This window comes from Lepisosteus platostomus, chromosome 8, assembly GCF_059453375.1.
Source record: "Lepisosteus platostomus isolate fLepPlt1 chromosome 8, fLepPlt1.hap1, whole genome shotgun sequence".
Classification (NCBI taxonomy): Eukaryota; Metazoa; Chordata; class Actinopteri; order Semionotiformes; family Lepisosteidae; genus Lepisosteus; species Lepisosteus platostomus.
The window spans coordinates 59,051,756-59,076,744 of NC_142618.1; the positions used below are offsets into that span (position 1 = coordinate 59,051,756).

Here is a 24,989-nt window from a genome sequence, read left to right on the forward strand (position 1 = left end):
ATTGGAGATGGGAGGAAATTATCATCCATCCTAAAGCCAACTTGGGTCCCAAAATCCAGCGCCGAGGGTAAAAATGGTATAAGTAGAAGGTGAATGCTAACCCTAACCCTAGTTGGGGTTTCAATGAGCAGGTTCAGAATCTGTGTGTGTAGCCCTATAGTTAACAGATTTTGACATTTGTACCAGTTCTACATAAGAAAACAATTATAATATTGACTTTTGGACTTTCCGTTATTTTATGTGTCGTAGTGGTGTTGTTGATGCCATCATTAATCTAAGAAAAGTACCAAGTTACCAATATCTTAATAAAGCCTTTTAGATCATCTGCGTCAAATACACTATTTTCCTGCTTTTGAGATTGTTCTGCATTTTTCACTGTAGTGGTGTCCGTTCAGCTTAGCATTGTTGTCAAATCTTACTTTTTCAAAAAAAAAGGAGATCAAAGCAAGCATTTCTGACCTGACATATTCCTGAAGTCGGTCAAGATACACTGTAGCCAGGAAAACTTTATTACTGCAAGAATGTCCCTGTGCTTTTCTGTTGTGCAGTACTGTTTAAAAACACTGAAAAGAGTTAACAGACCGATAAAAATGTGCGAGTGTGTCTGTTTATGGGGGGTGGAAGGTGTTTGAGGGGATTAAGTTCTTGAAGTGTGCATTCCTGTACACTGCTTTTTCTTGTACTGTACGTGGGCTGTATTCTCCCTGGCCCAAGTGTATTGTTTGCTAGTTTTTAGCACTGAAGAAATCTGCCTTTCATGATTCAACACTGTTTACTTGTACCCTTATGCATGCCCCATGAAATCTATAAATACTATTTTGTGTTACCTGCCTGTTGTGGTCTCATATGATACATTCTGTGAGATTCTGCTGTTACTCGACTTTTGAAGATCCCTAAGGCCCTGTTGCCTTGATTTGTTACAAACAGTAATTAAGACCCCAGAGAGCAGCAGTTGGATAATACCTTGACCCTACAAATAGTAGAATATTGATATTAAGCACTGTGCCCTCTGTGCTTTATAGCTTATCATTCAAACCCTTAATTCCGGCTTTGGCCTGTTCTCATTCCCTTTGCCCTCATTGAAAAAAACACATGGCTGTTATTGTTTTCTGATTTTAACATACACATGTCTTGTTTCAGGTGGTTTGTGGCCTATTCTACAGCTACAGCAGGATATCTAAATTCTATAGGCACACAAAGACGTCGCACAATTGCTCTCAAGGCAAGAAAGAATGCCTATTTCTAAGAGAATAATGCAGAACAGCTTGGGCAGTAGCCGATGTTTAGTATGGGGAGGTATTAAACACTAACACTCACGTTTATTCAGACAGATCGAAAAGAATGTATGTGAGCTAGTGTCACACTTAAAGGAAACAGCTTAGATCATTAGGAACATTCATGAAAACTCTCAATAGCACAAAGTGAGTTTAGATTAGCAGGACTAAAATCTAAGTAGATCACTTACTATTTCATTGCGCTCATAAGGAATTAGTCAAGAGTGGTTTGAAATACAGCTGAGTGTCATTGTCTTTCTCAGACAATGGGAATAGCTCTGTTGTCAGTCAGTTCTCTGATTGCTGCTGAAGGGGGTGGCTGTCCTCCTGGCATTGTGCCTTAGTATTATTTTTATAGAGACCTCATTTTGTTCTTTTATATTTGATTTTTGTGTGGGTGGTACATTCTTGCTATTGTGTGTCTATGGACAGCATTTGATTTACATCACAAGTGAAAGACAATTTTCTGCTCTATAGATTTTGTGTAACATAGCTCCCGGACTAATATAGCAGCATGATTATTCCGGTTTTGTTTTTTCCCCTGGGAGGTTTTTGTTTGTGGTTTATACCTGCTATGACCTCAGTCCACCTCACAGTGCACTTCTTTAGATATACGTTAAAAAATATACACTATTTGTATTACCTAATGCCAGGAAACATAATGACACAGAACATAACAGTTTCTTCAAAATAAATACTGCAGAGCCTTTGCAAGCTGCATAGTGATAGAATTATTGATCATGTTTGACATTTACAGTGGTGTGTAATAGCTACAGCTATTATAAAATGTCCATGGACTGTCTGATTCAACATAAATCTACCATACTGTACATTCATGGGAAAAGTTTATATTTTCCTCATGCAGATAAGGAATGGGGCAAACATCTGTTGTTGTTTTTAAAGTGAACAGAATTGAGCAGTGTGCCTTGGCTAGATCCAATCCAATAGAGACAATATATGTGGTTCCTGTTTGGGGATTTTTTTTTGTCTCAGTTTACTTTGTGATTTTCTTTTATGTGTTTTAGGTGTGTGCAGTTGCAGAGTGCTTCGAGTTCTTTTCTAAAGCACCTAGAAATAAAATGCATTATTATTACGACTGCTAAAATGGATGTTTTTGGAAAGGTGTGTGAACCTTTCCGTGTAAAACTTTAATTTCATGTAGAGGGTATATTAGGTTAATGGCAGGGTAGGTCAGTTCCATTTCGGGGCCACATCGAGAGACTATGAGAGCCCCCTAACTGGACAGGAGGCTGGCCCGCCACAGACATTAACCCCCCACCCCCCCATCAGTGCTGCTCTGCCAAATGGATGGACTGGAGCGGCTGGGATAAAGTACCTCTATCAAGGTACACGAGCAGTGTCTGCAGCGGTCCAAAGACTCACATCCCCTCCGCCCAGGAGTGGGTCAGCCACACTCTCTTTTGTCTGCTTAGCGTCGGAACAGGATAAATGTGGGCCAATAAGCGAATGTGGCCTGGTTATGGAAATGACCTACTACAGGAAACAGAGAAGAGATCAACACACACCTGTTCTACACATGCTGTGTGTCTTTAAAATATCTTAAAATCTCTTTGAACCATTTTTCTCTTTCCCATACTATACTGTATTATACACTACTTAGATAGCAGGTCATTTTCTCTGTGCAATATCAGGACCCTTCAGTTAACCGATATTTGACTCTTGAAACAGGACAATGCTGTATAGAACACAGAATTGATCAAACTAACTTATGATGCAATTCCTTTAGAAACCCATTAACTGCGGTATGTTTAACATGAATCATTTCCATTTTAAAACTTCCTGCACATTTTATTTCAGCTTGTTAGGCGATCAGCAATAAAACAGCCCCCATCCTCATTATGTGACAGAAAATGCACACCCACTCCCAAGCACAAATGACAAACTTTGTGAATTGAAATTAGTTTAATATTCTAGGCAAATACTGCAATGCAGGTGTAAAAGCATATAAGCTACACTGTAGTTTTAATGTGTAGAGAGAACACCAGAACCTCACTAAGAAGGGGCATCTTCTGTTGTTAATCTCATGGTGGGGTGGCCCCTAAAGACTTATTCTTATTTTGTGTACGACTACACCACCTAGCAATCATAAAGGGTGCTAGGCCTCTCACTAGCTTTCCACTGGTTATTTTCAGAATCACCAGTGCGTCCATAGACCAGACAATTATTATGTTTTCACATCCCATTCATTCCAGTCCATCATTCTACCCATCACACATCATACAATTCGTTCACCAGAATCACTTACTGGCAGAACTGAGCCAGGGGGCTCAGTTACCAGCACATGTGCCCCGTAAGAAGTCCAGCAGCAGTTTTCTCTGGGACAGGCTTGGGTCGGTGATCTGCTGGGGTTCCTTCCATCACGCCAAGGAAAGGCCTGAAGCTCTGTGTGGTCCTTCAGTGGCTCTTCAGGGCAACTTCTCCAGTCCTGGCCTTCCAGAACGACACGGTTCCCTCCTCCCCAGTCCGATGTCAGGTGGAGGGTGAGGAAGATGATGACAGAGCCTTCCTCAGCTGCTCCCTGTAGAGTCCATGGTGTCCGTGTCTTCTCCTGGGTCCAGCTGCCACGATCTGTCCCACCAAACTCGTCTTCCAAAAGGTCCCCCTTTCTGTCCTGACTGGGGCTTTTTTCCCTCACTCCTCCCCCCGGAGGGACAAGTCTTTGGCGTTTCCTCCAGGAAGTGGCTGCCAATGCATCGTCCGATCAGCTCCTGTCCTCAGGCCTCACTCTCAATCACAGGCCAGTCCATGGTGTCCGTGTCTTCTCCTGGGTCCAGCTGCCACGATCTGTCCCACCAAACTCGTCTTCCAAAAGGTCCCCCTTTCTGTCCTGACTGGGGCTTTTTTCCCTCACTCCTCCCCCAGGAGGGACAAGTCTTTGGCGTTTCCTCCAGGAAGTGGCTGCCAATGCATCGTCCGATCAGCTCCTGTCCTCAGGCCTCACTCTCAATCACAGGCCAGTCCATGGTGTCCTTGTCTTCTCCTGGGTCCAGCTGCCACGATCTGTCCCACCAAACTCTTCTTCCAAAAGGTCCCCCCTTTCTGTCCTGACTGGGGCTTTTTTCCCTCACTCCTCCCCCCCGGAGGGACAAGTCTTTGGCGTTTCCTCCAGGAAGTGGCTGCCAATGGATCGTCCGATCAGCTCCTGTCCTCAGGCCTCACTCTCAATCACAGGCCAGTCAAACCGGCTTGGCAGCCCACACGGTGCCTGCTGTAAAGTGTGGTAAGCGTCTGGTTTCTGTGTCCAAGAGGGCCTTTGATCAGGGCAGGAACTCAAAGAATAGGGCATCAAACTGAATCAACACCAATCCGGGCAATGCATATCCATTCAGCCTTTGACACCTGGGGTCCAACGCCCAGACTTTCCAGTCTGTGACAGTAATACCATTGCTGCTTTTTAGGCAAGTTATTTTGGAACGCTGCTGCACATGGAAAAAGAGACTGATCGGCTCATCTTGCTCGTTTTGGTCCCCAACACCTGGATGTGAAGCACAAATAGAAAATGTTTCCTGTTCTCTATCCTAAATTAATTTCCTTTTAGTCTCCAGTTGTGTTCCTGTGTCCACATGTTTCTAGCGAAAGTGAAATAGTCCCGTGTATTAACTCTATCTGTAAACATCAGGATCCTATACACTGTACCGGAATGAAAATCTAACCTCAATCTCATTTGTTTTAGAGTGATCAGATTAGGTTTCCTTTATCTTGTTTGTATATACGGTAACAGTCCCCTGAGACCAGGAATCTGTCTTAATAATTTAATGATAGTGGAGCTTGTTCTATAACATGTTGTTAATGTCTTTAATCAGAACAGGATCTATAAAATAGCCTGGACTCACGAAAACTGACACACTAGCACAGCCACAAAGTAGAAAAAAGTGTTTGTTTTTTACCTGACCAATCATTTTCTCAGAAGTGATCAGGTGACTGAGGGCAGCAGTTAATTCCTCTATAGCTTTCTGGGGAAAAGATCTCTGGCTTTTCTGATCTATTGCGCTCTTACACTTGGTTAGTATATCATCTTTATTATCAGTATCAGTATGGGACATTATTAATCCTCTGTTGTCTCATAAACAATTTAATCACAATTTACAGTAAAACATTGTAATACTGGGACAATATTGCATTTGAAGCTTTTTCCCTGTAACGCAATAATTCTGTTTTCCTTTTAGCAGTTCTGTCGTCCTTTTTCTCCTAATCCTGAAGCTCGGCAGACCCCTTTTCTAGCTTTGAATCATGGACCCTTTTAAAATAAGAATTAGTCAGTAAGCTAATCATGTTCCAAGTACCATTACACAGAAAAATCTGAAATAATGTATTGCTAATTCAATCCTTAACATATATCAAACAAATCTCTAGGTCAGCTGAAGACCACTTCAAAATGTAAGACATAATGTAGGTTACTGAGCAAAATAAATGCAATTTGTTTAGAGAAAATGATCTGGGCTGTGTCTTCTTTACACCGATGCAACATACAGTAGTATGTACAGTAGCTTCATTATAACTCTGTAAGAAACAAGATAACAAACATGTTAAAGGTCTATACACTTTTAATGAAAGTGTCACTGTGTGTATGTTTCACAAAACATGAAGCCACTTCTTGTTTGTGATATTCTTTGAACATACCCCTTTCAATGAAAACACATGTGAAGAGGAACAAGTAAACGTTAATTGAATTGTTAGTCAAAGGCTCAGCAGCTGAATCGCTTTTGTTTAGTACTTTTCAGCGTGGAATTCATGTTTACTTGTTCTCTGCAGCCAACGCACTCTTGACACAGCTCCCCACTCAAGGCGCACAGTATGAAAAGCCTAGAAAAACACCTGTTCAGGTTGCCCAAATCAAAATCTGCGTTTGTCGGCACTTCAAAGCTGCTGGAGTGGAATTGCTGGGAGCAGCATTTTTAAGCCCCAAGTCTCACTCTGCAAAGCAACTTCTTTCTCCGTCGCCTTGACTGAAAGACGCAGAGAGCAATGTCACTGAGGCAGATCACAATGTGGATGTGCTCTCTCTAGGCTGCAGCCACTGTTATACTGTATATCTTATTTAATTTACAGTTGGGCACCACAATACCCCCCGTAATCGCCAGGTAATTAATACTATTTCATATCGGTTAGTCAAGGAGTGGTTAATTTAACACTTACATTTTTGGAACGACATTCTCAGTGTTTTTTTAAGAAAGCAGGCAGTTTAAGGTCAAGGTCATCCTCATAGTTTACACCAGGGTGACATGCAGCAGCTACACCCTTTAAAAGCACACAGTAATGTCTCAGGACTCAGACCATTGTGCACCAGCAGCCCCACTTCACAGAGGATCAGGTGGAGGACTTACTTCAGCAGTTGAATTAGGAGGGAACTTTGGGTCGGCCAGAATGTGGTGATTTGAAAGGTGGCATCACCAGCCGCACAGTCTCTCACTGTTTTTTCTGTAATTGTGGTCCAGAGCCAAGGACGCCACCTGCTCTTCCACCAAGAACACTTACAGGAACAGCCTTTTTTTCTTTGAACGGTTTCTGTCTCAGTATTCACCACTGACCAGGTCTAGCCTTGCTTAGATTCTGAGCTCAGATGGCAAGTTGGCCCATTAAAATGGTCAATATGGTTTCTGTACATGCATTAGCTGGGATATAGTAGCCATATTTCTAGCAGATACAGGGATAGAAGACTCTGGTACAAATGAAAGAGTGGTTCCATGCATTTATTATCCAGTAAAAACATGTTTTTTTTTAACCAAAGTAAATGTCTGTTCTTCCAGATAAAATTAAACTAAACTAAAGGATATTTTCAGACAAAGTGATATACCAGGAACAGTCCTACTAAGAGTATCCTTATTGTAAGGACAAAAAGATGAGACACATGCTGTTTATAGACACAGACTGAATTTAAAAACCATTTCAGCTACAACCTGATCATGTCCTGACAAAAAGAAAACAAAAATATCATTATGGATCTTGAAGTATATTTGTCTATCAACAACAGCAAAAAAAATGGTGCAAATTTGGCTATTAGCCTGGAAGTGAAAATATCCGATGGAACATTTTCTTAAATTGCTTGAAAATAAAGCTTGCTGTGGTTTTAGTGCTTCACACCAGATTACGTAAAGACCTGTTTGTTGATCCTAAAGACCACCCAATTCCTGCTGATTTGCAAGAGAATAGAAGTCCAGTTAGGGCAGAAAACTTCATTAAAGAGATTACCTTTATTTAACAGAAGTAGGAATCCTACATTAAAGAGTAATATTTATTAGCAGAGTTGACTTAAATTAAATTACTGGTGTATTTTCTTCAGTGCATTTGGCATGGCATTGTTTGCATTAAGCAGTTGTGAAATACTATGTGTAGACTATCGTGATTTACCAACATTATAAAACCTTTTTCATTCCAAAGAAAATGCATTGGTTTGGTATTATTACAGCATAGAAAAAAACACTAATTTCTTTAATTGGCTTTTATTCCCTTTCCTTATGTATTAATAGACATTTTTGTACTTTTATACATATTTTTAAAATGCACAGAACTATATAATGCTTATCCTATCTAGGCCACTGTGAACTGCACTAGGGGAGTAGTTAAAATGAACTGTAAACTAGTTGCTAAAGTATGGGAAAAGATTTGTCTTTTAAGACTAAACTGTGATTCTAGACTGGTGGAATATTAGAAAGGGAAAGCAACAGCATTTGTCACTTCTCAGTTTCCTTCAAACGGGTTTTTGCATTCTTTAAAAATGGAACAGATGTGGATGATAACATAAACACAGATTTTAAAAGGCCCAAAATGGAGACAGCAGGGACTATAATGTACTCACAGCTTTTTATTGTGTTCTGTGACTTGTAGCTAGTTGCAAATAATACAATTCCAGCAGTATAGGTAATGGAAATTAGTTAGAATTGTAGTGAGATGTTGATTGATTTGCAATTAAGGAAACAGTTAAGATGTTGTAATTACAATTACAATTATACTAAAGAGTGAACAGTGAGTGTAGAACAGACAATTAAATTTGTAGCTATAATCATCCTTGTCATTCAACAGAATGATCTTGATATGCTGACAGTATAGCTGCTATGATCATGCAGAAAATATAACATGACAAAGGCATTATTGACTTTAATTTTAATCAGTTGTGTATTTACCAGAGTTTAGCTAAAAGTAAAGTTAAAACTGCAGTGGTTGTCATGCAATTATCTCAAGACTACCACAGCATATTTACACAAGGGTATTTAATTACTCATGGAATGTGTTTGATCAACATCTTGGAAGTTTTGGGCTGATGTGTAATCCAGTTGTTCCAATTAAAATTCGCAAGGACTTACTGTATGTTTAATGTGTGAGTTTGTGGACATAATGACAAGACAAAACTAACTTTTTCTCAGTCGAAAACACTAGCAGGACAACCATTTTCCAGGATCCCTAAAACAGGGAAAGACTGGAAGAAAATACAGCAGTGGAAGACTCTCCAAATTCCCTGCGATGTTGTCATGTGTATTAAAGTGTTCCTCACTCACAGGACCAGTAGCTCAGGTCCCAGTGCTCTTCCACTGGACTATAGGAGCTCCCTGTTGGCTGTATCGAAATAGCATTAAAGCATTGAAACAAGGATGCTTAGAACCTCACCTCTAGATGTGACAGCACAGCAAGCCCATTGGCACTCAGGGAGTTACAGGTATTGCTCTGAAGATGCAGTCAGATGCAGTCGTTGACATCAAACATACAGTAACTAACCCAGGCAGCACTTAGACATCCTTGAAGAATTATATAGACCTATATCATTATAAAAAATGATAAATCAATGAACTGTTGACCTTAAGTTAAAGGGTCCAGCCTTTGCTGATTCCTTTACTGAGGGAGCCATCTGAAAATTAGTTGTGCATATTAAAAATCTATTTCAGTATGCTGGCTAGAAATTGGATATGTGTACATGTAGAGCACATTTGGAGTAGCTCTCCTTGCTGAAGGGAATTTTACTAAAATGTGTAGTAGTCTCGCTGAGTTATGAGGCTGGCCATTCCCCCGTTGGTGAGGAATGAGCCAGGGAGCTGCTGCAGGGGTTTAGATGGGGTGGCGGCAGGGGTACGAGAGAGGTGTGCTACAGGAAGTCACGGCTGCAGATTTACATACGCAGGCGACCAGAAGTGCAAGATTAGGATCTAACCTTCCTGCTGAATTTCTATTATAACTTTGTTATAATGCCATCTGTGTGCTGTACGTAGAATGCAAACACAAGATGACAGGAGCCTGCTAGTTAAAAAGCAAAACCCGTTTCCTGAACCCTCGAGGTCACAAGGAAGAAGAAAGAAAACGAATTGCTTCTGCAGATAAATGTCATATAAATAAAAATCAGAAACCTCAAGAATTTGTTTCATATATATATATATGCTGCATGTAAACAATTACTGTCATTCTGCAGGACTTGAAATGTCAGATCAAATGATGGTGATAGGCTCTTTTGATTACTTTTGTTTAGGGTGTTACTTAATATCCATTAGCCTAGACTGGACTGGACTTTTATCTTATTAAAGTCCATGAGCCTGTGATGAGACAGTCTGATGAAGAGACGAGTGCTGGAATGCACAAGGTTTGAGGGTACTGCAGCTTTCTTGTGACAGCGTGACAGGCTGTTCAGGTAGCATGCAAATGATGAACAGCTGCAATACTAATAAAAACCTTGTAAGAAATGAACAAAGCTAGAAATGTAATTTTCAGTTCCCCCGAGCTAATGAGCATATGAATTTTAATGACTTGTTTTTTTCTGAAATAATAATGCCAAACACAATGTAGACATTCCAGCTCTTTTGCATGCCAGCCGAGACTATTCATACAGCAAAAGAAATGAAAGCGAGTGTCTACTGAACTAGCTACATAAAGGACATCTATACTTTTTTCTCCATAACGACATTCTTGATGAACAGAAGCAAATACAACAGTGGGCACTATCCCTTCTACAGTTTGTTTGATGCTGTTTTCTAAGTTGCCGATTTCGTTCTTTTTTTAGCTAGCCCAATGAGTTTTTGCCCTTTTCAAATGTAAGATTTGAAACTTTGCTGTTTATTGCAGTTATTCAATTACAAGGAAGATATTTTCTATAAATTAATTTGAATGTCCCTTCCTAAGCTCCATATGTAGTGTAGTATCCAATAAGTGCAGTATTGGCAAGCACAAGGGTGCAAAAACAACTAGAAACTTTTCTGAAGAATGTCATAGGAGTAATATTTTCTCCTTCCTGAACATGCAATTCATTTTTTGCAACACATTGCATTTGCTATAAAATATCGCAAGATGCAATTGTTATAGAGTGGCTTCTTTTTATATACTTTCATTTAAGGTTCATGTAGGCCCATGTTTTCACACAGCTTCTTCAATACTGGGTTTTAGACTTCTTTGCATATCTAATTACCATGTAAAGACGCTATTACCGAGTGCCGAAGCTCTCCATTATCCTCTTTTGCCTCGAGTTAAACCACTTCAACTGCAGAATATTGTCGCCCTCTGCTGGACGGTTTGCAGTAATGCCTGGTGTGCATAACCTTAAGATCAGCTCAGCAATCCAAGAAAGTTTAGTTTGCTTTGAATTCTGTAATCTTAAACAGACATTTGTGATGGTGGGTCAATATGTTTACAAAGCTAGGTATTCAAATTACTTGTCACAGCTTGATTCATGGCATGTATGCAAGCTTATTCCCCCTCAACTTAATGCTGAAAAGTATGAGGAAGTGAGTCCCCTGAAATTGATCTGAGATCTGATACCATTAAGGTCTCTTTGGTTCCAATCTCAAGAATAGTATCAGGAAAAAGTAATGAATGACGTTAACGATAAGTCAATATGAAACATTTTTCTTTTCTTTTTACATAAAATAGAAATGAAAAATACACAATCATCCCATATACTACCTGTTAGTTGAAAAGTGTTTACTTTTTCATAGAAGGTTTCTCTTAATTGCTTGTTGTTATATGTTTATTCCTATCGGTTCTAGTTTTAAATCTGTTAAAAATCAGGTTTTGAGTAAGCAATTGTTTTAATAGATCTTTGCTCATGAAGTAAAAAAAAAACTCAAATTCAAACTGCTGTACAATACCAAACACAAGCAATGTGAAAGAGAAGACAGATAAAAACAAAAGCAAAATGTTCCAGCTAAAACAACAGAAAAACTAAATAAACGCTTTAGTGGATAGATAGGTCATTTAGTGAGCTTTAAATATGCTGAGTTTTCAATTCAGTTCAGAATACTTTAAAATACTGAATGCTTCCCAAGAGAGGCAATTTTGTTCAGCAATTTGTGCTGTGGGTTCCACAAGCATGGAGCTACACAGAGAAAGTTACCTCCCATTGTGTGGAGCCTGGCCATCAACAGACTCAGCAGATCTCAGATAATGATTTACCTTTATTCATGCAGTGTCTGGAGCCAGAGCATTCATTGCTTTGTCCACAAGCAGGAGAATTTCTCAGGGAACAGGTGTCATGTACAGGAGGTATGCTCTCATCATGGGTACTGTGAGTTAGCACATAGAGCACAGAATTCTGGATACATGGAAACTTTTTTAGTACTTAGTCCTAAACAGTACCCAGGTTAGTGAGGCACTGCAATAATCAAATCTTTATTGAGTGAAGACATCAACACACAAGTACTACTTCCTGAATTGGCTTCATCACTCTGCTCTCCTCCCCACTGATAGCTGATGTGTGGGGAGCGTACTGGCGCACTCTGGCTGCTGTCGCATCCTCCAGGTGGGGCTGCACATTGCTGGTGGTGGAGGGGAGTCCCCATTACCTGTAAAGCGCTTTGAGTGGAGTGTCCAGAAAAAGCGCTATATAAGTGTAAGCAATTAATTAATTATAAGGTGGCTTGGTTTTGATATTTTAGAGAGACAGCTCTATGCTTATGACTTTGGTGGCTTGTGCACTAGGTGGCGCTAAAGTAGTAATGCATTTCCAGACTGATCTACTGGTATCACTTGATGAACAAAAACCACACATAGGTGGCATAATATCACCATTCTTATTCAAAGCTAGAATTACTCCATTATTTTATTTCTTTCAAAAGGCACCTCTCTTACTGTATTTTTATTATGTGTTTGGGATTCGTTTACATGTAATTGACTTATTTTTATCTTGCCCCATTTTTCTGTGAAAGGCTTGTTTGTTTATTTCCCCACGATGTAACCTTTCCAAGACCTTCATTTCTGCAGAGTTCCAAGCACAGAATGCTAGTTTAATTTCACACCCCAATTGTGTGCAAATTGAATTCTCGCTCTGTGCTGGAGGAAGCCACCTGGGTTTGACACTTCAGAACAGGACGTAACAGGAGGAGGTTATAATTAGATCCACTCAGTGTTCTTCTGAGCACTTTTGGGGGGAAAAAGCCGAAAGAAAAAAGTCCCCAGCAGTGTTTCCATGTATGAACTCCTGCTGGGCATATTTTTATCTGCCCAACAGAAGTGCACAATGGGTGAAGTGTTTAAAGATTTCTCCCCCTCGAGTCCACCAAAGTGAAGCTCTCGCTGGAAGTAATTGAGGTCATATTTGTGGAGATGTACAAGAAGAACACAAGATTTAATTCTAAGAGAAGCAGTTGCGGTCAGGAATAAATCAAAAAAGGCAATAAACTGGGGACTGTCCTGGAGTGTACAGAGGCCTTTACTGCATCAAATCTTCATTCAGCATACAGTCTCTCCATCTTCTGCAGCTTTGGGTGATCTTTTGTGTTCTTTAAATCAGAACACGAACTTGAACTATATTGCTATATGAAACCGGTACATGTACTGGTAACAATGGAATTCTCACTTACAGAAAGTCTCTCGATTGTTAAAAAAAGTGCAGACAGTGCATCAAGACAATATACAAGCACACAGCAGACAATGTACAAGTAAACAAGTGAACAGTTCAGGTGTAAACAATGCAGACGTAAAAACTGACTGCAGATGTGCAGTAACTTGCTCTCCTCACAAGGCGATGTGCAGTGGGGAACCGTCTGAACTGAAACTGACTAAGACTCCCCCACTGGTGCCACAGGCGGTTACAGACCGCAGTGATGAAAACAGTGTTTGTACCAAACTAACGTATTTTAATTGTTTTTGGCCCAGATGCCCATTTTCTGCCCCATAGAATTCTGATTACAGAATACACTGAGAAACATTTGCAATATTTTAATTCCTTCTCCTTTAGCTTTTGTCCGTTTTGCAGACTTGCATGCGCAGTGGGCTTTGCGGAATGTGGAGAAACTGGTAAAAAGTGGTCGCTTCAGAGCTGAATTTGATTAAAAAATCAATTCAAAATACTTAATACATCCCCAGGGAGGCAATGTCAGAAAAAGCAAACCTGTCAGGTGTGGGGTTTGAACCCACGCCTCTATTCCGAGACCAGAACACCCCAGCAAATTGGAAATATGAGTCCTTGAGTCTGGCACCTTAGACCACTCAGACCACTCGTGGTCTAAGCTGATGTTTAGTGAGGTGAGCTGCACTCAGGCCTGGAGATGCGATTATGTTAGCAGCTGATAGCAGAAGTACGGATTCTTTTCATTTATGCACCGTATACTTCAGCAAAATAATGCGAACGAGCCAATGTTAAAAAGAAGAAATGAGAGTGCTCCCCTTCACTGGAGGGGGCTGAAGAGTTGGGCGAGTCTGGGCCTGGTCAGCAGGTGAGCTGGGAGATCGCTATTAGTGAATCCTCACTGGCCTCGGTTTTTACATGAGTGTGACACTCCTGTTACAGCACGCAGTAAGCCGCGAGGCTCCACAGGCTTTTCTGAGTCTTATGCTTCAAGTCTTTTAGGAGTCTACACTTATTAAGTGGAGTATAAAAACACATAAATCAGTTACATGATACCATGTAAATATTTCATTTTTTCATCACACCACCACAATATGGAGTGCGCGCTGCCCACCCGATCCTAAAAGAGTGCAGCTTAATTGCAGGGGTGCTGTGCAGCCCAGGAGCTACAGCGGTCCTGTACTTCGTACGGACTCCTGTCAGGCCACGTCCCAGACCCTGTTTCTTCCCAGGGAAAAGTTGACTTCCAAGAATCGCTTCAGAGATGAGAAACCTAAAAACTTACAGCCGAATCGATTGAAGAGTAAACAAAAAAGGTTTCCTGCCTACCCAGGCTGTGCTTCACACAGTGACACTGCAAAAAGGATCCGGTCTGGGAAGCCGTTTCTCCTGTTTGTGGGCACACACCTGGTGCACAGTCCAGGTATCACGTCTAATAAACCAGGTGACAGGAGTGTCATGGGTCTAAAATATAATTTCTCATGTCATTAAACAGTATGTTGTGTAGTTATTGAAGTTACTGTCTGGTGATACTGTTCCGGTGGTACCCATGATAGACTGCTGACAATAAATCAAATAAGTGGACTGTGAGCTGAGGAGATTGTGTCAGCCAGCGGAACAGGTGGTACTTTACTGCTGCAACTACTGTAGCGGACCAGCCTTGTGAAAAACGCTCGGCGAGCAGAAGGCACGCCTGTCAGAAGCACTGTAGACCAAGGTAGCCCAGGGTGGGAATGTACAGTAAGTGGTGCTGGTGAACCAGTACTCTTCCCTCTGCTCCCAGTCCCAGTATGATTGGAGGGGAAACTGTGTTCTGTGTTTTAGAAGCTACCATCTTTCAAATGCTTCTTTATTCTGAGACCCTGACTGCGTGATCATTAACGATCCTATACTGTCCGGATGTGTATGGGTGCATATGGTTACACTGGCTACAGTCCACTGTGGGCTTGTACAGCTTTGCCCACCTAAACTGACTCTCCCTCTTGATTCAATTGGGGTATTACTGTCTCACTCAACTCTTGTCTGCAGGGCAGCAAGCGTGCATCGCTTTGAGCTGAAGGTGCTGGAAAGAATAAGAACTAAGAATTATTACTAATCGGTTTGCTTCCTATAGTGTTGTGCCCCTCATCTGATTCCGATCCTCCCCTCTGTTTACATCTCTAATAGCATTCTCGTCCTAAGGCCTCTGTGAGCTGTGAAGTGATGGAGCCTGAATGCGATGCTGTGGTTCACTGAGCACTGTGGAATCAATCGTGCAGATGTGTCATTCTGTGGGAACAGTCCTGGGCTGGTGTCATAACTCTTCGCCAGCTCCTTCGTGGCAAAGCGTGTGTGCGCCCAGCAGCACGCCAGCATGATCTGCAATTGCAAGATTTACTCCACGCTCATTGAAATGGGGGCAGTCTCGCAAGGGCGGGATTAGATGCTAATTTATACATACTGTACAGTACATACAGTTTGATGTGTTTAGATTTTGTGAAGGTTTTTGGTGAAACTCTACTGTACTTAAAAGATTAATTATTGGAATGTCATGGATATTCAGAGTATGTTTTTCCTGAACAGAACAGGTTAATGCATTAATGCATAGAAGACAGTGTACAAGTGAGGTGTAAATAGTCAGACTGAGGTGATTTAGCTAGAACTATAACCACAAGGATCTGCAAAATCCCAGCAAGACGTGGAAAGCCAGCCACTGGAAATGACTGAAAGCCATTCGATTACAATACACAACTATGTGCAGTTTCAGTTTTCGCTTCTGTAACCCATTAATGTGTTTAGTTTAAGCATCTAAGATTTGATTAAAAATAGTAACTTCAGAACTTATGTATTCGGAACTGGTGAATACTCTTACGAGGCACTGTGTTGGAGTTGTATATGTGCTGTAAATCCAATCCTTTGAGTTTATTTCACTTCTAGCAGAAGAGGTGCAGCTGCCAACCTGTAACAATTGCATAAAAATCTCTACTTATGTATTGTTCGAAGCACGAGTACTGTAGGTACAGTACCCATTGATCAAGTGGTAGTCATTGCCGAGTATTAATGGTATAGAGTAGTGCAAGTAAGATCAGTTCTATGATATTGCTAGTTTTATTCCCTGGCAGTGGGAAACGTTCAAGACAGAGCTAGGCAATTCTGCTCCAGGAGGGTCAGTGTGTCTACAGGATTTCATTCCTTCATATATAATATACACCTATATTATATAAGTACCTACAGTATATCATCTGTTTAAAAGAGACATAGAGCAACTGCAGACAAAATTGCCCAGACCTGCTTTGAAAGCAGCAACACAAGGGCAGAGGACCAATTACATGATCAAGACCTTAGAAGTCATTGAAAGCCTGATGTTACATAAATAATAACATCCTGTTTGATCCCCAGAAAATATGGCTTCTGTAAGGAACCAATGTACCATCGTAAAGATTGGAATATTGGATCATTAGCTTAATATGACTTCCCAATCCAAGAAACAAAAGACACGTGCTGTTACTGCATATCGGCAATTTCTGCGTTGGTATGCTGGTTTTCATAATATTCCTTCCTCATTTAAATTTAAAAATGGGGAAAAATATCTGTGAACTGTTAGCGGACAGGGCCATCCCTGTAGATGTAAAACTTGTCTCCGTGTGGGACAAGCTTGACAATGATAAAATTAAAAACCACCCAGGAACATTGCAATACTACTTGATCCTCGTGGAGGCAAGATTAATTTGACAGCTCAAATGGAACAGTCTTACTGTGCTTCCTAAACACAGATCATAGCCACTGGAGGGCTAGAGACCATTGAGAATATTGTAATGACATAATTTTACAGTATTATACACTTCAGACATATCAAGCAAAGCGAGAGGAAAAACCTTTTGCAGTTTCTTTTTTTTTAAATCTGAGGTCTTAATTGACTTGACCCTTTATTCAATCTAGCATCGCTTTTTTGTTTTGTTAATAATACTGAACCACACTAAATCTAACAACTTTTCTTGCACCTCTCGACCTCTGCTCAGCCACCCATTGCATGAACACAATTGTAATTAGCATCTGGGGTTGTCTTGAGCCAGAAAGTCCAGTTCATGCACAATTTATTTTATCTCAGTTGTAGAACGTTCCATTTCCTGCACAAATGAAAACAATAAAATATAATCCGCTTTTTGAAACTAAAATTCTCTGCCATTTAGAGAAAATAAGATGGAGTACAAACAGATTTTTTATTATTTGGAAAAAAATCATTGCTAATGGGTCCAGAAATGTAACACTGCATTTCTTAAAATGTTTTTTTTTTCGTATTAAGTAAATTAACCAGAGGCCTTCAAACTCTCTGAATTTTGAAATCTGAAGAGGGTAAATATCTAATTTGCTAAAGGATTGGATATAGAAAGCAAATGTTTTTGTCCCTCTGAATGTCTTTTTTGAATGAATGCAGTACAGTATGTCACTGAACAGTCAGAAAAGGGTGATCTTTGAGTGTTTTCAAGGAAATCTTTTAAGTCAGATAGAACACTGCTGCCTTTAGTTTTAAAATAATTATCGTAACGCGCACAGGAAAGAAATGGCCCCCTGTGTTGTTCTGAAATTACACAATCATGCTTCCATGCCTCATGTGGTTTCAGCAGCTGTAGAAGAAGACAAACTGCGCGTCAACTAGCACCACACCGTTTTTCAGCATGTGGCAAAAAAAAAGAGAGAAAAACTCACATTGCGCGCACACAATCCGGTTCGCACATAATGCTACAGTGGTCTTGCTCTTCCTGCTGTAGTCAGCGCTGCTGTTTCTGTGAAGCTCTTGTGCCTTTCAGACAGCATTGCCTGACATCCAGGGAGGGGAGGCACATCGTTCTCCAGAGGTGCTCCCAGCCTGCCCTCCGACACACACATAGCAATCTGCATTCCGAGTCTCCTCGCAATGAGCAAGTCCTTCGAGACTACTTGGAGAAGGAGATAGGCACCGTATTCACTGTGGAGGTAGGCTGCAGCAAAATATTATTGTCTGTAAGATGTAGCCTTTGCTTTCCCTCGCATTACTAGTCTTCTTGTTGTCTGAAAGACACTCTTCAGGATGCAAGAGAGGCATAGCCCCTTTCTGCGTGCTGTGCTGGAATGAAGCTTCCTTGGGCGAGTCACTGATGCACATACTGTAGGCTCTGGCTCTCTTCAGGAGATGCTTTATCTGTGTTGCTTTTTATTGCAGAGCTGTAAGGGCTGTGCTTGTGCACTTGTAGGTGGCTCACGCTCGTCCTGCGAACTCCAGGCGTTCGTTATTGAAGCAGGCTTAGCTTAGAAGGCTGAACATGAAGGCTGCAAAATCGGTAACTGCAAAGCTGAGCTCCATGGTGCATGCAGGATCGAAGAATCTGGCGTGGTTTCTACATGCAGAGGGCTTTATTTGTGTTCTTGACAAGCTTTTTGCTATTATGAATTGATGAAATGTTATGAGCTGTACATCTGAAGTGTATTTTAGTCATCTAATATATACAGTTTAACAGGATAAGATTTCTTACCTTTAAGCAGATGGCAACAGACATGAGAACACATTTAGACTTGAGACGCGTATGCAGCTACCCTTCCTCTCACATGTGGTCTTCTGTTTTTTTTTTCCTTTATTTCCAATTTTTTTCCTGTGCCATCAGAAACATCCTTTCTAGTTACTGAGCTAAGCCGTTTAATGAATGGCAAGCCTTTTTTTTCCAGAAACCTACCTCTAAAGAAAGGTTTCATGGCTGTTTCCATTTATGGCGTAAAGCTGTTATGTCACTAACGATGCTTTCAAACTAATTAACATGGGCTGTTGCCATGCCATTTCATGTGCTGCAGTGTGCAGTGCATAACTGTGATCTGCTCTTCTGCAGATATGGGATGTTTTGTTTGTGTATTTTGAATTTTAAAAATGTGTGTTTGCTGAAAATGAGTGTAACATGACAGCATTTTTATAGAGGCCTCAAAAAAAAAAAGCAGGACTCCAAGGACAGCTGTCAGCCACAGAAACATGTCTTTATCTTACAGGTTGGGGTTTTCATAAGTTGGTGTTGGAGGCTAAACTGCTTCATCATAGCTTCCTAGTGGCTTTTACGTAACAGGCGTTGCGATGGAAGCCATACTGTAATGATTTTGTGTTGGCTGTAGGAAACAGCAGCATTCTGAGACCAGTATCTGGATTGACTGGCTTTCGAAAGATACCTATTCAAAAGCAACGTAAATAATAAAATAATTTAATTAAAATTTTGAGACCAACACTAACAATAATGGTTTGTTTCCATGGGAACATTATCTACTAAAAGCAATCTGTCATTTCTCCCCCCCGTGACAACGGGCCTTGCAGTTCTCTGTGAAGTAAAGGCAGATTTTCACAGGCTTGATATGTGCTTCATTTTCTTAATCCCAGTCAGCAGAAAATGCGCTACCTGCATTAACTAGTTTTAGCCAGCTTCTAGCTAGCTGGCGTTTAGAGTTGATAATCCCCCTTCTTGTTAAAATTAAAACTAACTATATTTTCACACTGTGCATGGTACAGCATAAGGGCTTACTGACATTAACCTCTCTTCTTTGTATGAGTGCAGGTTTAATAGGTCTGACTGTGTGAAAGATGACAATACTACAGTGATTTCACCCCACCCCACCCCATATTATTGAAGTCTCCTGCACCCAGAGAGTAATGCCTTTTGGTATGACTGACATCTCCTCCGTGGGTGTGGTCTGTGCAACTCAGATGCTAGGAGGTAACTCGAAGACACAGAATCGAATACCAGCAGGAGGCCTAATCTTATAATTCCCAACTGATTCCCAACCTTGTGAAGGTCTAAGGCAGTAGACACTGTAGTTATGCATGTAGACATTTCCAAGGCTTCAGAAATCACTGATGTGCTGTACAGTATTCATGAGGCTCTATATGAGAGTCTGGCCATGGTGTGTAATACTGTATCTTCCTGTTGATTCTTAAGTGAGGGTAATGCATCACTCCGCTGCACACATCATGCAGAATCTGATTGGTCTTTTCCCACTGGGACAGGGTTTAAACACAGTTCATCTGCAGTGTGGTAAAAAGCAGGGCTCAGGCTGTACCTTGTACCTTAAAATCAGGGCAAGCTTGAGAACCCCTTGTCACTGAAAAAGCCAAAGTGCCATTATTACAAGCTCTGTTTGTTTATTTTCTGCTTCGGCTAGAAACACGTTGGGGTTTCCCCTGTCTTGATGTTGGTGGAGGTGCCATTTATCTTATAGGCCTGCTCTTTTTATATCTTCAAACTCTCACTGTCGCAGTTTGTAGCTAAAGAAGCTGCAAATCGGCCAAAGGCTTGATGTGCATCACCACTGTTTCCAGGTCTTTGCTCACTTTCAAGTTAACTTAGTGGTCATCTAGGAAACCTGGCGGATCGTGGCCCTTAAGGAGTGCCTGTTCTATGCTTGACGGTATGTGTCGAGTGAAAGGTGGTGATTTGATGATCACTTTTTTAATGTTAGATTGTTCCGCGTTGGAAATCGTATGAGCAATCGGCGGGAGCTCTTTCAGCTTTGAAAACTTGAAATGACAAAATACACCGCTTTCTGAATTATTCTGGCACTTGTAACACACGCTTGCTTATTTTAAAAAATGAGATTTTTTACTTACATTTCTTACATTTACTACTACTTTGTATCACTAAAGGTTTGGGGTAAATTGCAAAATACAAGAAGGGTGTATTTAAATTTATCCAATTCATCTCTCAGCAGTTGGGTAATTAAATGATCTGGTTTTGTAAGCGTGAAACATTTATGGGTTTTTACTTTGTTTACCTTATCAAGAGTGTTGTGTTTCTAGAGTCAAACTCATATGTACTGTACACACAGAAGAGACAAGGGTGCTTGTGTAGCTCTTCACTAGGTTACACCCTTGTGGATTTCAGAATAAACACGTCTGCACAACAGAGGAAGTCACAAACTCAGATGGAATACCAAATGTGCATCATTAGTTTACGACATTGACATTGTTGAGTAAAACAGTGTATAAAGGTATTTTGAATAAAGCAGTAAGTCCTGTTGCAACAGTGATACTTCAACTCTCTACTTCAGAGAAAAAAGTTGGTATTCTGCCAATTCTAGTTTTCACACCTAGGTAGGACTAACTGACCTGGAATTTTAACCCTCGGAGAGCTTTTAATGCATTTTTAAACATCTGCAGTTATTCAGCCTTACATGTGATAGGTCTTTCATCGATGCGACCAGCTGAGTTCAGTAAATTTGTAAAACACAGTTAAGGGGGTTGGTTCTTTTGGATGCAGCACATCAAAGAAATGATGATAAACAACTACAAACACAAAAAGTGTGACAGTTTGAGACACCAGTGGTTTTTTTTTTTATTTCAGTCTATTAAAATGATCTATTAAGCATGTTTCCACATTATAGCTGGTACAGTTAGTACACTCAAGTTTTTGTTTTAAATTGATTTGTTCTCTCCTATGGCTTGTACTGGAATCCTTTCTCTCTGTTAAGCCATTTGTTTTGTTGGTTCGCTCAGGGATGATGGTCTGACATGAACCCAAAGGGGCCAGACGGGACTGACACAGGGCCTGCGCACTCTGGCAGGGCTAGGGAGATGTCTGGTCATGTACAGCTCCGTGCATCCGGACGAGCTCGCATCCATGCTTTCTCCTAATCGTCTCCGAATTCCTGCTATTTAAAACTCAGAAGCATTGCATTCCAAGCACTCTGCAAGAAATACTCAAGCAAATTCACGCGGCACTGCACCAGGGTCTACAGACATCCAGATATTAGGGCTTGGGTGTCAGACTACGGACTTCCAGTACCCATTTTCCCGCGGTGAGACCCAGCTTCACCAATGCCCTGCCAGCAACTCGGGCTGCTGTGCATGTGAGCGGGCAGTACTGTCCCTCAGTCCCCTCTACCCATCCTGCCTGACCTGACCTAGGAAGCCAGCAAAAAAAAAAAAAAAAACCCATTTCATTGCAGCTACTGTAGTTTTTGAACCTGATGTGATTAAGGAAGACAATCTGGCTATAAAATATACAGTAGAGGCTTAATGGATTTTTGCTCAACAGTTTTTTTTCCTTCCTTCCTTCGCTGTTGCTGAAAAGCAAAATAGTACATTGCGGAATTGGAGATGAATGTCCTTTTGCAGACTGTACCAGCCCATAAAGGCCTCTGTGTTTTTTTTTTTTAATTGTGTAAATATTACTTGAAAAAGAAGGTGGAATCAGTCAGCATGTTTGATATGTTGCAAAATATCTAAATGGATGGGCTTATTCTGTAGGTGACTCTTCCTGTAGCGACCCCTGTCTAGCACACAGAAGAGGTGTTCCATAGACTGGAGATAGCAGGATTAAATCCAGGGCTGCTCATTTGTCAGCTATGACAGGTTGACTCCCTAAGTGGCTCAGGGATCCTCAGCTTCCCATGCAGTAGGACCTCTGGCATTCGGTGTTTTCAGTGAGTGCTGTGTTCATCTTTGGGTTGAACTGTTTGCCTTCTGTTTATTGATTCACTGTGCATTAAGAAGAACTTGTCTCAGCATTGCAGTATATTTGATTCTGCCTGATACACCAGGACTGGTAGTCGGGACAGCAAACAGTTTCATACTGTATTATTGCAAAAAAAAAGGAAAATAAAATTGTCTTCTAAGAAAATGATATACAGTAATACTCTTCCTTGATTATTTGGTGGGTCGGGGAGTACTGGTAGTATACCAAGAAGACTACTTTTGCTCAAAAAATAATACAGGCCACCTTGGAGAAATATGAAGACGGTCATACTGTGTCCACTGTTGTTTTCTGTAGAAATCCAGTACAGTACTTTGGTTCTCCTCAGTTTGCATTCGCATGTCACACATGAAAGCACAGCTTTGTAAATGTCTTACCAGGCTGCACTGTGCATCACAAGTGTAAGCGCAGGCAGATCCCCACTCATTACTGCTCTTCACTGTGCTCCTGCAACACTGGCTTCAGTGCTTTGTCGTCAGCTGATAGGCGTCCAGCCCCAGCTCCATTGGGACCGAGAGCTGATAGGCATCCAGCCCCAGCTCCATTGGGACCGAGCTGTTTGTCTACCATCCCATTTTAAAACCTTGTGCTTTTCCCCTATAACCCTCACACAGATCAAATAATTTGTCTCCGTAAAGCTACGCAGAAAGAAAAACAAGGTTGTAGCTTTTTTTTCTTAGTTTGTTCATTTTGTCTCATCTCATCTTTCCATTTTTCATTGTTCGTTTCATCTGATTCCATCTCAATGGCAGGTCTAGCCAGGGATAAACACGCAATGCCTTGCTATCATGAACCTCTGTGAGGGGAAAGGTTATGTCCTCATCCTTTACTTACATTTCCCGTGTCCCCTTCTACTGTATATAGCACTGCTACTGTATTTCTTTTTCAACACTGTTAATTTATTACTATAGCTTTTTTTTATCAAGACATCAAGATATTTGTGATCTGAATATCAGTACCCATGAGTTGAACAGTGGCCTGGGGATTAGTGAAGACGGCCCACAGCTCTAGGGCCTGAAGTTCAATTCTGGGCCAGTGTGCCTTTTCTGTGGAGTCGTTTGGGTCCCTCTGCGTTCACACGGCTTCTTGTCGGGCGCTCCAGATCTCTCCTGTCTTGTTAAGACTTGCTGACTAGGTCTGTTGTTACATCTAAATAATGCATCTCTGTCCCTGTGGCAGACTGGTGTCCCATCCAAGGACAATCCTGGTTTGTATCCTGGGCTCTGGATTGCCTTGACCCTCACCAGGGAAATTCACCTTTCTAATAGTGGAAGGATGAATAAGCATTAGAGCTATTAAAGGGACTATTTACAGTGTCAGTATATAAAATGTAAACACACTGTAAATGATGCTGTCTCCCGTGGGATACCACAGCGCATTAAACACATTGAACATGATGTTAGTACTGTAGTATGATATGCCAGGGAGTTTCCATTGATTACTCAATAATCAATAATATAGAACATTATAGTGATCAAATAGAATCCACATTAATATTGATTTTTATTTTTGTATGTAGAGTAATAAATAAATCCTTACAGTTTTACATACAGTATAACATTTATGAGCTATACCTACATTCATTTAGCAGTGCTTCCCAATGTCAAAGCTTTGCTGAGAAGATCTTTAATTGTTGGGCAACTATTGCTTTGTGCGTGACAAGTACACCTACAGAGATCTCAAAGCGTTATAATAGGTTAAGTTAGTTCTGGTAATAATTAAGAAAAATAAGACAATCCATCATCAAAGCAGATGTGAGCAGTTCAATATGTTTTTAAATAATCATATTATTTATAATAATATTATTATTAGATCTAATAATATAAGCATATTATTACTAATAATATGATACTACTAATAATAATATTTGTAATATTATGTAGTGTCATAAGATTTTCCTTAAGTGTTTTTTTTACTGTTCCACTGTATTTCTAAATCAGTAGACAACACTTAAGCAAAAGTCAGATGTAGTTTTATGTCAAAAGGCAAGACCTCTGTTCTGGCAACTAATGAGCATTTAAGGAAGCTTCATTCTGCACCTATGACAGGTAAATGAAGTAACAAAATAACACACAGTGTTTTTCCTTGGCATCACTTTGTACAACCACTGTTATTTTGGTTGGAAAATGCTGTCTTATCACAATCCTCTGTCTGGGCATGCTTTTTTACTCTCTCTGTCCTTAGCATAATTCCATGCAGTTCAAACTGTGATGGTAACCATTTAAAATTGCAACAAGAAAATTGCTTTGCTAAAAACCCTTGAGAGTGTATCTACTCTAGATACAATATTGAGAAATTAATTTTTTCAATATTAGTATCCAGTATTCTCTCAGCGCTGCCCAACAACGGTTCAAATGTTTCATATTTCATGATGCCCCATTCCAGTGTCATCTGAATTATATTACAGCAAGCTATACCATGCAGTGTCAGGGAAGTGTACAAATATTATCCCCATTAAAGATCAAATGGAATGTGTGC

The 24,989-nt window shown here is 40.6% G+C and overlaps 1 protein-coding gene across 5 annotated transcripts in view; it reads left to right on the forward strand.

Moving 5' to 3' along the window:
* The window catches only part of LOC148657609 (phosphatase and actin regulator 1-like), a 125,830-nt gene that overhangs the window by 21,601 nt on the left and 79,240 nt on the right, over positions 1 to 24,989 (forward strand). Inside the window, exon 1 of one of the 5 annotated variants that reach the window (XM_088644086.1) lies at positions 17,824 to 18,006. The exons of the other annotated variants lie outside the window; for them this stretch is intronic. The gene's annotated coding sequence lies outside the window, so the exon portion shown is untranslated. Of the gene's footprint in view, positions 1 to 17,823; positions 18,007 to 24,989 lie in introns of those variants that run through there. 5 annotated transcript variants of the gene reach the window in all.